This window comes from Typopeltis vanoorti, chromosome 23 (assembly GCF_054136105.1).
Source record: "Typopeltis vanoorti isolate ZY-2024b chromosome 23, IOZ_Tvanoo_1.0, whole genome shotgun sequence".
NCBI classification, from domain to species: domain Eukaryota; kingdom Metazoa; phylum Arthropoda; class Arachnida; order Uropygi; family Thelyphonidae; genus Typopeltis; species Typopeltis vanoorti.
Window position 1 is genome coordinate 59,962,533 of NC_143571.1, and position 17,845 is coordinate 59,980,377.

A 17,845-nucleotide genomic window follows, 5' to 3' on the forward strand; every position below is an offset into this window, starting at 1 on the left:
AAAAGTATCATTAAGTTGTTTATATGCATGAGTTAGAATCATTAAAAGACATAAACGATGAGTTTTTTTTCGGTAGAGGTCGTAGAGGAGGGGTTTTTTTTTAGACTTCTAAGTCAAACATATACAATGAAAGGTACACTCAGTCCTTTTTTACGACAAAACTCATATATCTGCAATTCCAAGATTTATCATAATTAACAAACCAATATATCACAGCGATGTTTTAAGATTCAATAAATAAATAAAAAATACAATTCGAGATATATATAAAGCATGAATATAAATAAAACAAATAAATGAATTAAATATATGAAAATATACATAAAAGGGAAATATAAGCAAAATCAGAAATCCCTTGGCTGGAAACACCAGGGTTCGAATTCCTTCTATGACGAGAAGAATCTTTATCAGGGTTTTCAATCAAAGGTATTTATCCGGTCTCATACAGAAGTAGAGGGTTTTGTACCTGAACACACATATATACACATATACAATAAAATACTATTGGACATGGAAAACAAGGAATTAAACTGGAAACCACCTTCTTCTATAATAATTCCCTGGTAAAGTACACTGCTTGGAAAGAAATCAACAGACACCTCCAGGGACAAGGTGCATCGTACCATAACGAGTCACGTATTTGTAGCCGATATAAATTGGAGGAATATGATGAGCCCAAGTCAGGGCAACTGTGTTTGGGTGCGAAAAGGGAACAGATGGACTTTGAAACAGGCATTGTGATAGGATGCCATGTTTTTGGCCTATCTGTTCAGCAATTCTTGACAAATTGGGCCATTCCAGGTCAACAATAAGTGATGCCATACTGAGATGGGAGCGCAGGAATTCAACTGCAAGTGCTACCCGCTGTGGACGACCCACCACACTCACCGAACGTGACCGTAGGGATGCTACGAAGGATAATATGTAAAAACCGCCATTCGTCAGCAAGGACGTTGAATGCGGAGTTCTGAGCATCGCATGAAACGCGAATCTGCACAAAAACATGTGGTTCACAACATGGATTTCCATGTTAGAAGCGCAATATGCAAGTCCCATATTACCCGAATCAACATGCAGCGTCATCTTGAGTGGTGCAAAGAGCGTATGCAGTGGGATATGATAGCTTGGAAAGCTGTGTTATGGAGCGACGCATCACTACATTCTCTACCGAGCAGATGAACAAGTGTGGGTGTGGCGGATGCCCGGTGAACGTCTCTTACTAGAGTGCATAACTCCAACTATGAAATGTGTGATAGTATGGTCCTTGTTTTAGCTGCTTTGACCTTGGGCCTCTATTAGTGGTGCCACAAATAGTGAACTCCAAAAAGGTATCTGAACATTCTGGATAATACAATGTCCTAGTTTGTGGCGTTTCTACGGAACTGATCATTGTCGCTTTCAGCAAGACAATGCATCGTGTCATAAGGCTGCTGCTGTAACTGCGTGATGTGTGGACATGAATGTCACCACACTTGACTCGTCTCCGCAGTCCCCTGATCTCAACCCGATTGAACATCTCTGGGATGAATTGGAGTGTTAGATGAGGTCAAGGGAAGTCCGCCCACACAAAGTCAGATGAGGTCAACAATATAAATAAATAACTATGAATAGACACAATCTCATTTCAATTACAGTACTAATCATATATACAGTTTTACTGAAATATTAATAGTAGTAAGTAGTAATAACTACATGAATTATTAAAATATTAGCGTTTCTCCAGTTAAAGCATGAAGAATTAAATACTATAAATTAAAGTTTTTCAAAAATTAAAGAATTTTTGAAATTTTGAAAAATGGGACATTTATTTTCGATTGTAAATTGAAAGGGAATAATGGAAGTCGGCAGGAAGATTACTTGAAAATTGAAATTTATTCACTAAATTAATAACGGAAAACTCACATACAAAGATTATTTATTAGTAAAATCTTTGTACGTGAGTTTTCCGTTATTAATTTTGTATCGATATGTCTACTCACGGTATACCTCTTTTAAAACTTATTTATTCATTAATTAACCTAATTTCTTAATTTTAAATAATTAATAAATATCAAAACTATATTAACGTAGAAGTTAGAAATTTAGAAAAACGTAGAAACTTATAAAAATATTTTTTTTCGATGTTTCTAACAGTATAATTTTAAAAAATACAGACGGAAGCTATGTATTTAAGCTGTTCATTAGATAATAGCACTATGTTAGTATAGCCATTATTATTATTAATTATAATTATATACAAACTTTTGGAGAAAAAATCTTTCTTTTGACATTCATCAATTAAAGGGTTAGTGCTTGCTGGAATGTGTGTTGGCTCACTTGTTTAGCAGCAGTCATGGTTTAGTTTCTGTTAGCAGATTTTTAAACTTCATCTTAAATGACAACTGCAATTCCAGATATAATAAGAATCTGAATGCATTTCCACGGTGCAATATTACATTATATTGTTAATAGGATTCCAGTCTACGAGCATCCGACGTGCTTTCCCAATGCTTCAGAAAGATATAGTTAACTCTGGAATAATATAAAAATTTTCCAACTTTATTTTCATTTAACAAAGTAACACATTGTACTGGTATATTAATATGCTTTATCATGCTGAAAGGCGCATGGGCTTGCACCATACCAGTTGCATTAAAGTGATAGGTCTTCAGTGTATAATAAAACGTCTCAGTGAATTCTATTACAAACATTTATATTAATTTCAACTCTTCTTGACATTTCACGTTCGATCTCGTAATCAGTTTGAGTTATTATTAGACAATGAAAATCTTAATCACAGAGTTGGGTCATCAGATCGTGGATGTGCTAATATCATCATCTGCAGAGCGTTTGTTTGTTAAACCATTTTGTCATTGATTTTACAAAACGTTCGTTGAACCACTGTCTTGTCATCGGTATTAATTTTCGTTGGATACTCTTTCAATAACTGTGATATATTGTGCTGTGTTCTATTTAGCATCTCCGCTTTTTTGAAAGCCTTCGAAGTAAAAAATCTCATTCTCCATAACTGATCTTGAAATTCTAGAAGCGACATAAATTGTACAAATACTCTATATCAACGGTTCTCAAACTTTTTTGGTCTCAGGATCCCTTTATGTTATTAAAAGTATTGAGGATCACAAAGCTTTTGCTTATATGGGTTATATCTGTCGATATTTAGCGCATCAGAAATAAAAACTGTGAAATTTTTAAAATATCTTACTTGCATATCTTAAATTATTTTTCTGCCAACAATTTTAATCGCAGCAGGATCTTTGCTAAGTTAGCCATTCTCATATTATATTCGCTATAAATATTAAAAAGATTGGGCGACAGTACACAACCCTGCCGCATCCCTTTTTCCACTCGATCACTTTCTGTCTCTCCAAAGGCTGTTTTTACTGAAGCTTCTTGTTGTCATACAGCTCTCTTATCAAGAATTAGATGTTCGGGTATTTCCATTCTCATTACAATCCACAGTCTGTTGTGAGATCAATGGAAATACCTGACATCTAATTCTAGTGATAAGAGAGCTGTATGTTGTGATTAAAATTCTCCTTGAATATTATTATCTTTCTTGTACACATCCCTACATACTCTTTGCATCTTTTTCTTCCATCAGACATTTTCCCGAATTACATTTTACAACTTGTAATCTAGGGATAAACTTCCCTGTAACATCATTTACTTTTCTAAACAGATCTCTTGTTTTACCCATAACGTCGCTTTCTTCAATTTCACCTTTTGATTAAATGTTTTTCCTTATCTTTCCTAGCCTGTCTTTGGAAATCTGCACTCAGTTGTCTAATCCTTTCTTTGTTTCTCTGAAGTTAATTTTTCTTCTTTCTTCTGCTATTTGAATAATTTCTTCTGACAACCATTTACAATTTTCTTTCTTGTTGTTTTACTTAGAGTTTTCTTTGCTGCTTTTCTGATGGTTACATTTTGTTTCTTCCTACAGTTCTTCTAATTCTCTTCCTGTCTTCTCCAAACATTTTTATTTTTTTCCGACTTCTACTTCAAATGCTTCATTTATATGATTTAAATCAAATCTGATACTGTCCTTTTGTTTCGTTTTAGCCCTTAATTTCAATTTAACTTCAGCTACTAATAATTCATGATCTGTCCTACAGTCTGCACCAGGTAGTGTTTTTGCTGGTGATCGGTTCCACCTTCTGCTGGCAACAATATAATCTATCTGATTTCTGTATTCACCATTAGGTGAAGTCCATGTGTACAATCTTCTCTTATGTTGTTGAAAGCACGTATTTGCCATAAAGCAACTGTCCTAGACAAAAAATTCCAACATCCTTTCTCCAGCTTGATTCCTAAACCTTGATTCATAAACCAACTTTTCCAGTGATGCCTCGTTCTTGTTTATCTCCCACTTTTTTGCATTCCAGTCACCTAATATCAATAGAAGATCTGTTTTCTCAATACTGTATACTACTTTCTATATGCTGCTGTAAAAGTCTTTGACCCCATCTTCACTTGAATTTGTACTGGGTGCATATACCTGTATGAGTATAACATTCACTGGATATGCCTTTATTCTGATTAGAATTATTCTACCAGACACTGGGTTGTAACCCAAATGTATTTTCTGTATTCTCTACTTACTATGAATGCTCCTCCATTTCTTCGAAGGTTTTCATGTCCAGAGTAATTGCATCATGAAATCATCGGTATCAAAGCGATCCACTCCTGTCCATCTCTGCTCACTGATTCCTAAAATCTTAACTCGAGTTCTAATTTCTTTCGTTACCTGTTCCAGTTTTCCTGGATACATGCTTCTTACATTCCATGTTCCTATTTTATGTAAATCAGTAAAGCGGAGACGTTTTCTTCTGAGATTAACTCTTTCTGAAGTTGAACTTCCAGAGGCTTTGATCCAGCTTCACTATTCTTGTTAACTTCATTGGAAGTTCATCTCTGCTCTTCCCCAGTAGCCATTTCAGTGCCTTCCGACCTGAGTGTCCCATCTTCTAGCACTATATCACAATAACTCAAGCCTCTGTTTATAAGATTTTCATATTGTCATAATGTCTTGCAAACAATATTTGTTCGAACGTTTGGAATCCGCCAACTCAGCAAATCATAATTATATACTAATAGCACAGCAAAACTGCAACTTGAGAATAAGTAAGGCGAGTGGGATGCGCTCACAAAAAAAAAAATAATAATTAGAGTGTATGCATTAACTACGCTTAGTTTGTTATTCCACCGAATAACCAGTTTAAGTGTTTAATGGTTCCTCATAAATTCCAATTACACTTATACAATTAATTTATGATATAAGAGATTTCACACTTTAACGGTACATGTGTACTGTTAAAGTGTCTGTAGTAAACGCTTTCAACTACTGTATTTTGTACTGTTTGATTTTATCCATTAAATAAAGATGAATTTTTATATAAATCTCCTTAACGAAATCTATCATGCATCAGTAAATGGTGGATCATCCGAGAAGTTTGTTCTCGACAGCAAATAAAAAACTTCCTTCAAGTCACTTCAGATCTCCAACAAGAACAGGCCTGTTGGCTGGACAGCAGAAACGCTATACTCGGGGCCAACCAGATCAACAAATTTAGGTTGCGATTACGGCCTCCTAGTTTAGGTTGCGAGTATTTTCTTCCTGCTCCAAATCCATCTTAGACGCTCCTCTAGATCCCTGATCTTCCATTATTCTTGCATTAAAGCCACCCATAGTTCGACAGTGGAGATGCTGTCTACTAAGATAAAATCAGACAAGCAGCATAGTTAATCGAGGGGGATGGTTTGTCTGTGTACGGTATAGAAATTTGCAACGTTGGACTTGCTACAACTAATAAATTTCTTTCACTTTCCATATGACTATGAGAATAATATACACAGAAGAAAGTCATTTTTTACCCAATAACTTTAAAAAAATGACCTTAAGACTATAAATCTCTCTCTCTCTCTCTCGTTTGGCACGCAGCTGGAATGCACTCAACAATGGAGAAATGGACACCGTCTGCTAATGATGTCAAAATAAAAGAGGGTGCGGGGATAAACAGTTCTGCCTACCTCCTTTCGTTTAACAAATAAAGACAGAGGATTTATGCATCTTTTTATTTATTTTATTAAGGACCAATTCAATAATACTATAAAATCACTGATTGCAAACAGTACTTGATTATCCTACCAACATTAAATGTCTTCTACGCGCAACTGAATACAGTTATTTTAATAATGTTCTTGCGTGTGGGGAGGGGGGGGGGGTCTCAAAATATTGACTGCATTTTTTTCCCGGTACTATACCGATTCGCTCAGATACTTTCTAAGAGATATTTAATGTTTAAATAATAAAAATACTTTCGCTAAGATTGCTCTATAATACAAATAGTACCTGTAAAAATAAATAAAAGTGTTTTGTAGTATTATTATAAAAACGATGCGTATTAAAGCAATATATGATAATATCTGAAAGATATCTGTAGAAATATGTTCCCATTATTTTTAAAATAGGCCGTCTATTAAAAGAATATGAGTTCATAATAACAGATGAGCGAAATTAATGAAATGTATATTAGATTGCATAAAACTGTACATCTGTCGACGTTATTATGCAACTCATGACAAGCATTTTCCTCTCTTCTCTTTATATTATACTGTACTAGTTCAGATTTGCACGGCAATTATGTTAAGTGTTTTTTCTCGACGAATCCAGTTCATATCATTTCAGATTCAGGAATTAATCAAGATTTCCAAAATTGAGAGGGAAAATATGAATAAATAATTATGTCTCTTGATATATAACACAGCATTACGTAAACAAAAATTCAGATTCAAGTGTAAGACTATAATATGTCGTAACATCGTGATAATCGTTTTTAGCGCACGGGCTAAAACTAATTTTCCACATATGCAAATTTTGATATACTACAAATCATGGAGTGAAATGAGAATTAGAATTACTAAGCTATGAAAGGTGTAAATATATATATCGACATTTTCATTTAGGCGAAGTTATTGAAAATGCAATATGTTCACACTACTGTTATCAATAATTCCGTCTAAATGAAATGAATTTTTTTTTTTTCCACTGCGTTACTCCGTCATCTTTTAATTGCATGGAATTAAGCACCAACGGACTTTTAACAAATAAAGCAAACTGACCAAACACTGACTTAGTAAATGCACTCCAGGTTCAAGAAATTGTATTGTGTTATAAATCGCGTGCAATAATCTTTCTAAGTGATATAAAAACATTCAAAAGGATCTACTAATATGAGTATGCTGTCATGATTTTGCACTGATCGCTCCAAAATCCTTGTCTATCCTTTCTCATTAAACACTGGAACTATAATTCGTTACTCCATGTGACCCTTCTCAGTCCTCCGTGTTCAATGCTGATGATCTACTGTTCACTATCTGCTTGTTTCTGTCGGACAAGATGAGTAATACGTTTAGTCGTGCACTGGTAGATTCCATTCTAGATAATATTTGGTAGTCTCCAAGTGTAGGGCACAATCATTGGATCTGTTGCAGCATATACATTGGAGTATACGACCTTGTCAATTCTTCGTCCATCTCTAGTATCGATCAACTTGCTTCTGGCCACATGCCCGACGTTTACTTGATATTTTTTCTGTATCACACCATTCTTAATATATCTAAGACGCTGCTGCACACGCAACTATCTTGCAGGACAACGGTTTCCAAGATACTCTTATCATTAACACGATCATTATTTTGTCCCATGTTCGAAGTGTGTGATAATGGAAAAACCGTGACCATTTCTCATTACAACGGAATTTAATATATATTTTAGATTTATTGTCGGTGGCTATCACGTGCTGTTGGCTTGGCAGGTAGATTCTATTTAGCATATTGGATGCCTTTAAATTTTGGGCGCTGCGTGCGTGCGTGTGTGTGTGTGTTGAAGTCAATTCAACCTACGTTTCAAAATACCCTTAGTCCTGTAAATGTTGCGAAATGGAATAATATTCATAGGCAGGGTTCGACAAATAATACGCTCGCCCATTCGCACCGTGTTGGAATAGCCTCATACTGAACAGAATATAATATACTTTTATTTAATAATAATAATAATAATAATAATAATAATAATAATAATAATAATAATAATACTTCCTAATTGCGTAGCGAATATGATTTAGCATAATTTGTCGAGCTCTATTCATATGACACTGCCATATTTGCCTGTGAATGGCTTCGTCAATAAAATTTTGAAAGTAATGACCTAAATTCCCTGAGCTTTGTGAGTAAGTGATGGTAAGAACTAATTCTATTTCTTTCAGTGTAAAGACTAAAAAAAGCTATATAAAATAACATATAATAAACTGTGCAGATAATACGAAAACTGCAGGAAATTGAATTCACCGTGAAACTATACGAGCATATAATGAGAAATAACATAACAATTAATATTTTAACTATTTAGTCATTATAAAAAAAATCATTCAAATTTGCTATATTCAAAGACTCAGGACTCATTTTTGTTTCATTGTTTTATTTTAATTTTATATAATATTTATATATTTAAATTTATTTTATTTATATTATATATTACATATTTCATTTTATTGATCCTATACACAGGAGGTCGAAGGACCTATAAGCACATCAGTGCCTTGTATGTGTGCAGGTGAGTACCCAGAGAAATATTTACTAACATTTTTGAATAGTTACTGGTTGTAGTTGTTTAGGAATACTTTTTGCTGTAAGCTGTTCCACAGGACGAAGATAGATGGAATAAAAGAGGAAAAGTAGAAGCAGGTTCGGCGTGTTTGCAGTTGCACAGTAAAAGAGGGCTAGGCAGCAGCTGCTCTTGTATTAACAGGTATAAAAAGAAAGTGGAGGAATGATGGGTGCGAGTTCAGAGATGGTTGAGAAGCAATGACCATCCTGTAGAACAAACACAGAGCTGAAATACTATATCTGTGTGATAGAGGTTGAAGTGAATCTGTGAGAGAGGGATTTTCTATAAGCGGAATTGCTCTCCTAGGGACAGCGTGAAGAATTTTTTAGAGAAATTTTAGGTGCTCACCCTGGACAGATTTGGGATTTGTATATAGTTTAGAGTTGGTTGGGAGTAAAATAGCATCTTGAACTAAAGAGAATGCTTAGTTTTTTTCTATGCTGCGGAAGTTATTGATGTGATGTATTTGTGATGTATTTGAGACTGGAGGTGAATATTAGTCAAAGCAGAACGATCTAATCTTATTTGGTGATTTGTGTACTACTCAGGGTAAAGGAATGTGAGCTGTGATTTCTTTTGCGAGAGTAGAGGTAAGACTGTGTTTTGGTGGCATTGAAGGTGACCAGATTGTCTTCACCTCACTGAAGGAGAATGCATAAATTAGTGTTTAAGGTATTAGTTGTAAATGTTCTTGATGTTTTTGATATCTGAGCACTGCATGGTTTGCCAAATGAGTAGCATGAATGGAGAGTGATTTCGTCAGAAAAGCCATGCATAAGGTTAGTGGTGATTTAAAGTAAGTTGTTTATGTACATGATTAAGATGATTAAGACGGCAGGTGACAGGACAGAGCCCTGAGGTACTCCTGCATTGGCAGTGAAGCTGGAAGAGATGAAGTCATGACAAGCAGTCAGGGGCGAATTCTCCATGCTTGCTATGCTTGCTGCGCAAGCTCATTAATTTATAAAGAAGTAATATTTATTTGTTAATAAATGCATGCATTTATAAGTATTCCATTTAGGCTTTTATTTTTGTAGACAGAAGACGTCTTAGGCTTCCGCGGCAATCATTGAGCTTTGCGTTGTGTATCGAAGGCCGATGCTTGCTCATCTAGTCAAAGCTACCTTGGCTTGCTAGGTTGTCGGAGCTTCCAGGTCCTTGCTGCAGCACTGTGATTTCATGCGCGCGCATAGCCATTTCCGCTCCCTTCACGCCGTGTTAAACACACGCCATACGCAGTCAAAGTAGCTCTAGCCATGAGCTTCAGTCAGCCTTTACAAGTATGCGTGTTGCTTGGGAAAATTAAGTTACAATCAACTTTTTATGATGATGTTATTAACCAGTTCATAATGAAGAACCGTAGGGTAGAATTTGTATTCAAGTAACTAAACTGAAAAAGATAGAATATCATTTGTAAAATAAATGTTGCATTTGTGTGATTAAATATACATAAATTTCTAAATATATAGTTTTAAATAGTCAGTAATTCATTATTCCGCTAATCAGACTTCAATCACACCTCTTACTCCCTGAATGATAACAAGAGCAAGCGTGAATTTCAAGAGCAGCATTAGCCCTTGCATGCAGTGAACGACCGCAGACGAAGCTAGCAACCCAATCAGAGGATAGCAGAGAAACCAAAGAATGGCAGTTTCTTTAGCAGGCCTCGATGCCAGACACGATCAAAAGCTCTGGAAATATCAAGAGCAAGAGCGCATGTTCACTGATGGGTGATGTAAGCTAAGAGGTCAGTTGTAGATCTTGAATAGTAGAACCAATGGTGGGCGTTGATTAACTGATGGGCCTCTAGGTAGTGGAAAATTATTCAGTTACTAGTGGACAATTTTCATGAAGTTGACAGTGCAGAATAGATTACAGTATTTTCTCAGTGAATATTTGAAATATAAATATTTGAATCTTGCGAGTTTGTCCTCTCCTGACGATTTTCTGACACTGGGAAAGGGATGGGGGGGGGGGGGGGGAACAACAATATAAATTCAACTTAGTTGGCCGAGTGGATATCATCCTATCCTCTTTCATATCAACAAGCTTCAGGTTCTAATCCCACGCCGCATGGATGTTTTGTGAAAGTCAAGATGTGGTTGACAATTTTCGTATCAGTGTGAAATCACCCAAATAGAAACCTGAAATGACTTGCAACCGTTCCATGTTTGATCGCCAGAAAAGAGTTTCTGGACCCCCCTTAGCCTTCCATCCAATGGTGTTGACATACTATAGGTTTAGAAGCTTTCGTGAGGAGAATCCACATTAAAAAGTCACTGCAAAGGTTTATGTGTCAAGGTTAGTGTCATGTATATATATATATATATATATACAGGGTGTTCGGGATAAATTTGACATATTTATAATTAATTATATTTTTCCGTAAGTTACATGTATTAACACACACTTCTCTTCATTTAAAAGTTTGGACCCTTCTTCATTCACATACAAGATGTCAGAAAGGATGGATAGCTGGAACCCACCTGAATCATGGAAGAGAATAACTTGTATCATGATGATTCGTGCCCGCCATCAAAATAAGGATATTACGACTGCTGCCCAATGCTCCCTGAATACAGTAAAAACAATCAGGCATGAACTAGAGACTTGCAATGGTGACTACGAGGATGTAGCAAGAAGAAAGATCCCTAGCAGACGATCTGATTGCGTTCGTACAGCAGAATTCCTCGCAAATCTGCAGGAACAGGTGTTGAAGAACCCTGGCATTGGAATTCGGGCTTTGTTCGTGGAGTTGCTAACTGTAGTCAAGCCCTGGATAACAAGGGTAGGCAATGGTAGGCCGTATGTATGGCAGCAGGATTCGGCCCCTTGCCACACCTCTGGGAAAAGTCAAAAATGGTTGTCTGAAAATTTCTACGACTTCACCAGTCCAAATGTTTGACCTCCAAACTCCCCAGACCTTAACCCCATGGATTATTTTGTATGGGGCGCAGTTGAAAAAGACACCAATCGCACTTCCAGTAATACAAAAGCCCAGTTAATGGATAAAATTAAAACAGTTTTTGCGGCCCTTCCCAGGGAGACTGTAGCATCAGCTTGTTCGAGGTTCCGAAGCAGAATTGAAGCTGTGATCGATGCTAATGGTGGTTATTTTGAGTAAATCTTGTTGATAGTATTGTAATTAACTCTGCCTGTAATGTTTTTTTGTCAATTCATTAAATTTAATAGATACAAAGAAGATTTTCTTTTTCCTTACGAAACTGTCAAATTTATCCCGAACACCCTGTATATATAACACTAACCTTGTTAGTGAGGCCACAGCTCTTTCTTCATATGTACTGTCCTCAACTAATCCATATGATGCTTCGAGAGAGAGCAAGTTTTAGGTAATGAATTCGAGATCGTACACTGGTGCTATGACAGAGCATAAAAAAAAAAGTCTAGGAATCTTTGAAAATCTTATTAGATTCTATACACCTGAATGTGAATCCCAGCATTATTTTATTTGAATGCTTCATAGCAATCAAACGAGAGAAGAGCCAGTGTACACAAAATTAGGTGCATATCCACACATAATTTAAATAATAAAAATCCCGCATAATTCCCTATTTGTTGTCGCAATGCTGATCCTTTTACTGTTTATCTATCTATTACTTCCTTGTCTTATCCACGAAGAAGTCGTAGACACTTAAGGCGAAACTAGTTACTTCCGTACCTCTACGGTTATTGCCTATTATAAACTGCTCTCTCTCTCTCTCTCTCTCTCTCTCTCTCTCTGTGTGTGTGTGTGTGTGTGTGTGTGTGTGTGTGTGTGTGTGTGTGTGTGTGTGTGTGTGTGTGTGTGTGTGTGTGTGTGTGTGTGTGTGTGTGTGTGTGTGTGTGCGTGCGTGCGTGCGCGTGCGCGCGTGCGTGCGCAAAAAAAAAACAATTGGTTAAGAAAGTAATATTCAAATGCATGTAATTAAAAAACGATAAACGAAATTTTGAAAACCTGTAACTGAAAGCAGTCATCAATTTTCACATTACTGGGAATCGGCATAGCTGGAACTTAAGATTTAGCACACAAAAACTGATGAAATTTGAAAATAATGAACCATTCCTATCTAAAATTCAACTAAGGAAAAATGAAGAAAACGAAAAATGAAAATCGCTTCAATGACAATCCTGTCTTCTGGAAGATAAACGGTTTTAGTAATTCAAAGAGACAAATATTCTAACTAGGTCAGCTTTTCAAAACAAACCCTGTTTCAGAAACATTTGTTAATCCACAAAGAACATAGGAACATGATTAATTATTCTTTAATAGCAGTAAAGTTGATTGCGTAAAATTGAATGCTGATTTGATAGTCAATCAAATCACTGCGTTTTCTGAAGGAGTCACTAACTAGAAAAATCACGGTATTTTGTGATTTTTTTAAGTAAAATTTCTGTAAATATATAAGGTATAAAATCACAACTGTTACTGAATATAAGTCTAAATAATGTATAGCATTTGTAAATGAGAAAGGCATAAAAAATGAAAAATGTACCTACGGATGTTATTCATTGTAGTTTACTGCACACTCCCAAAATGACAATTACAGTATTCTTTTGCGGAGCAGCCTAATAATGTCATAATTAAAACATTTTTTTCATCATTATCAAATCAAATTCCTGATATATATCCTCAAGGGGTGTACAGGATATGATAGTTCTACATGAAAAATTTACATCATTACTAACTTCCTATCTACAATTTTCCTCCAAATCAGTCTGTTACCTGTCAAGACTCCAACATTATCAGATCTTATTTCTATCTTCTAAGGCACTTTTTACTGTATCAATCCACCTAATCTAGGTCTTTCTCTGGGTCTTTTTCCTGCCAACCTGGCAGAGAACACATATTTTACTAATCTTTCCTCTCCCATTCTGTTTAAGTTACCATAACACCTGATATTAGCTCTGCTAACACATTCCTGGATGCTGAGAGTGGCAATTCCTAATATCTTCGTTTTTAATATGATTATGCCATTGATATCATATGTTCACGCCCCTAATCTTTCTCAGGACTCTCATATGTGCGGTCTCCAATCTTTGGTCAACTCTTTTACTTCTAACCCAGCTTTCAGATCCATAAGTTAAAATTGGCTTGAACACTGTCTCGTACAGCTAATTTAGTGTTTTGGCTAATTTCTCTCTTATTCCATATAAATTTATTCAGTTGACTGCCTACCATACAAGCTTTGTTGATTCTGTTGTCTATTTCCATATTTAATTTACCATCTTCACTAAAAATCGTGCCCAACTAGCTGAAATGTTTTGCTTGTTCTATAGGTTCTCCATTCACAATGCAGTTGATATTTTCAATGTTTCTGCCTATTTTCATTGTCTTTGTCTTTTCAATGTTGACCTTCATACCATATCCACTACAATAGTTATTCAATTTAGTCAGGGAATCTTGCACACTTGCAGCGGATTTATTTAGAAGTATAACATCGTTCGCATAAAGCAAAGAGCTGAGATTAACATCTCCAATTTTGATATCAGGTTTAATACCAATTTCCTTCATAATGTGATCCATATATATAATGAATAACAGAGGGGATAATGTACATCCTTGTCTCACACCAGATTTAACATTAAACATCTCCATGTACTTCCTTCAATTCTAAGTGCTGACTTATAACTCAAAAGTATTGCTTGATATAATGCCCAATTGACACCATATAACTGTAGCGTTTTGAATAGCTTCTCTCTTGGCACCTTGTCATATGCCTTTTCCAGATCTATAAAACTTAAATACAGATGTTTGTTATATTCCCATGATTTCTGAATTATCTGTCGTAAAGTGAAAATCTAATCCTGGCAACCTCTAATTGGCCTGAATCCAGCTTGTTCTTCACCAAGCTTCTTTTCCACAATCCTTCTCAGCCGTTTCTCAAGTATATTTGCATATATCTTACCAGGAACCCTCAGTAGAGAAATACTGCTGTAATTCTCACATTCAGTTTTATTTCCCTTTTTATATATGGGCTATGAGAGCTCTACTCCAATCATCTGGAATTTGTCCCTCTGCCCAGGCTTTCTGAATTATGCAGTGCAGCCACATAAGACTTTTATACTTCCATACTTGAGCATTTCTGGTCGAATATCATCTACTCCTGCTGCCTTTGCATATTTCAGGCTTTGATGGTTTTTTCTACTTCAAGTATGAATATGTATTCCTGATTGCATGCCTGGTCAATGTATTTTATCACTGTGCTGTCATCACTGCTTGTTTCATTTAGCAAGTTTTCGAAGTAATTGCTCCATACTTCAAGGATATCTTTTTCTCCTGTTTTCATGTAACCTTTATCATCTCTAATTCCTTTTATAGCACTCGCACTCTTTGCACCATTTCTGAACATCTTCAACAACTTCCAGAATGACTTGCCACCTTCTTGATATTTATTTTCTATGTTCTGACCAAAGTCTTCCCATGACTTTTGTTTAGTTAGTTTTACAGAGTATTTAGCTTTCTTACATTTGTCTCTCTATTCTCTGAGAGCACAAGCTGACTTATTTGCCAGGAACTTTTGATATGCTTTCTTATTTTCTTTCACTGCCTCTTTAACTTCCTGTGTCCACCATGGAGTTCTGATTTTCTATCCTTACAGACAACCTAACCACATACCTCTCTGGCTGAATCAATCAGTGTTTTCTTTAGGGCTTGCCACAGAATCTCCAAGGTTTGGTTCCTGTTCTCAAACTCTTTCATTTTTGCTTCAATAATGTTTGTGTATTTTAGTCTACAGTTTCACATCTGAGAACTGCTCAACTTTTGTTCGCTTTAAAACTTTCTTACATGTTATTCTTTTAAATATGAAATTCAATTTTTTCCTGCTCAAGAGTAAATGGTGATCACTTCCAATTTCAAATCCTCTGTACACTCTGGTGTCCTGTACCGGGGGGGGGGGGGAACATCACTATCAACAATAACATAGTCAATGAGACTTTTCTTATTACTTCCCTCTTCTCTCCATGTGAATTTTTGCACATTTTTATGTTGGAACATTGTGTTAGTAATAACCAGTTCATGTCCTGAGCAGAAATCCAACAAGTATTTGCCATTATTATAAGCTTTACTCTTTTCTCCAAATTTTCCAAAAATATGTTTATATGTCTGACAATCACTACTCTGCTATTTAGGTCCCCAACAAAGACCAACGTTTTCTTTTTCATTGTGTCAGTTGCTTTCTCTAAAGCCTCAAAAAATTCCTATATCTTAGTAGAAAAAGATTAGCCTCGTATGTCGATGGTTCCCTGGCAAAAACAACGGGGCCTTGTTTAAGCGTGCGACTCCCCAGCCGGCATGAAATTCTGTCATGTTGTACCATCATTTGATATTTAGATTTAAGCCGATAAGAATACAATTTTGTTGGCTAAATCCCAAATTGCCAGCTCATCCTCGTTCGTTCAGTATCCAGGTAGATACCTAACAGGGTGCACCACGAGAAGGTGAGGATCGGACATTAGATCAGAAGCCCTGATCGGTTCTCCGCATTCCTTTAAAGGCTATATGGAAGTCTCCTTTCAGTTATATAGCTTTGACCCTTAAGCAACCCTTAAGCAAATATTTTTTTCTACATTTATAAATGCCTTGGGGTGCAGCATTTTCACGTCATAAATTTAGTGTTGAATACTATGGGTAGTTCTTCTTTTCCTTGATTGTCATTGCCTAAATATAACATTTTGTATTTATTGCTCAGAAAGATCTCACCAGTTTTTGTCTTTTTTGTTTCAGTCACCCCTATTATGTCGATCTGGTACTTATCCAATTCCTCAGCTAGCTCCATTTCTTTGCCATTCAGGTTTCTTATGTTGATGGTACTGATCTTGAACTCTGGTGATATTGAGTTCGGGTGGGTTTTAGGATTTGTTCCAGTAGCTGACTTTTCGCTGTTTGCCCTGGTTCCCTGGCAAAAACAACGGGGGCCTTGTTTAACCGGGCGACGCCCCAGTCGGCATGAAATTCTGTCATGTTGTACAATCATTTGATATTTGGGTTTAAGCCAATAAGAATAAAATTTGTGGCTATATCCCAAATTGCCAGCCCATCCTCGTTCGTTCAGTATCCAGGTAGCGTTCAGTATACCTAACAGGGTGCACTCCGAGAAGGTGAGGATTGGACATTAGATCAGAAGCCCTGATCGGTTCTCTGCATTCCTTTAAAGGCTATGTGGAGGTCTCCTCTCAGTTATATAGCTGTTACCCTTAAGCACCCCCTTAAGCAAATATTTTTTCCTCATTTATAAATGTCTTTTGGATGCAGCATTTTCACGCCATAAATTTTTGGATATAATATTCTTACAGAGAAGGCTATTCAGAAAGTTTCATTATAGATAAAAAAAAACTTAAACTTTTTACTTGTATCCTATATAACCAGGGCCGGCGGAAGCGGGCATGCAGAGCATGCGAGCGCCGCTACGAAGGGGGCGCCACCGCCGGGGCACCGTTCATAAGTTCATTTTTAAGAAACATAATTTTTTATCATGAAAACAAAAAATTCTTAGAATGATCAATATTAAAATAAATAAGGCCGGATACACCGAATAAAAATTTTTAAAAAATTGTATATTGCCGCTTTGATCAGCTGGCTGTTTACAATTTTGCAGCGAGAGCAGGCTAAATGCTTGCCTACAGAATGTTGTGTCCACTGCAGTCTATCTAAAGTGAAACGGTGAACGGTTTTTATGCGCAGAAACGAATTTTCGTACAAAACATTTGTTGCTAGTTAACCAGTCATATGGTACGCATCTCAGTAGGCTACTGACAGTAGCACAGTGCGGACTATTATTTCGTCTCTGTGTCGTGTTGTGTAATAATTTCTTGTGGGTATAAAATAGAAATGGAATCAAAAATTTAAAAAAAGTTATCCGGTGCACAAAATCGTAAGCGTCATGCTGCGAAAGAAGTAGATGTTAATAAATTTGTTAAAATATTAAAATATTCTGATGCAGATTGTAACCAACTCGATACATCAGAAATCAGAGTTGAAGAACAGTGCTCATCATCCAGTTTTCATGAAAGTACTATGGCAACTATTGAACAAGATAACAAGACGCATGATTTAAGTGAAAAACAGTTAGGATTAGATTTAGTTTTAGTTGACCACGAAACTAACACATTTAAGTCCCTGTAAATTTAGAAGATCCATGTGAATGGAGAAATAGTGATGAAAAATTACGAGTTGTTTTG

General features: G+C 36.0%; 1 protein-coding gene across 1 annotated transcript in view; it reads right to left on the reverse strand.

Moving 5' to 3' along the window:
- The window catches only part of LOC150093891 (sodium/potassium-transporting ATPase subunit alpha-like), a 189,530-nt gene that overhangs the window by 115,152 nt on the left and 56,533 nt on the right, over positions 1–17,845 (reverse strand). The gene's annotated exons all lie outside the window — the stretch shown is intronic.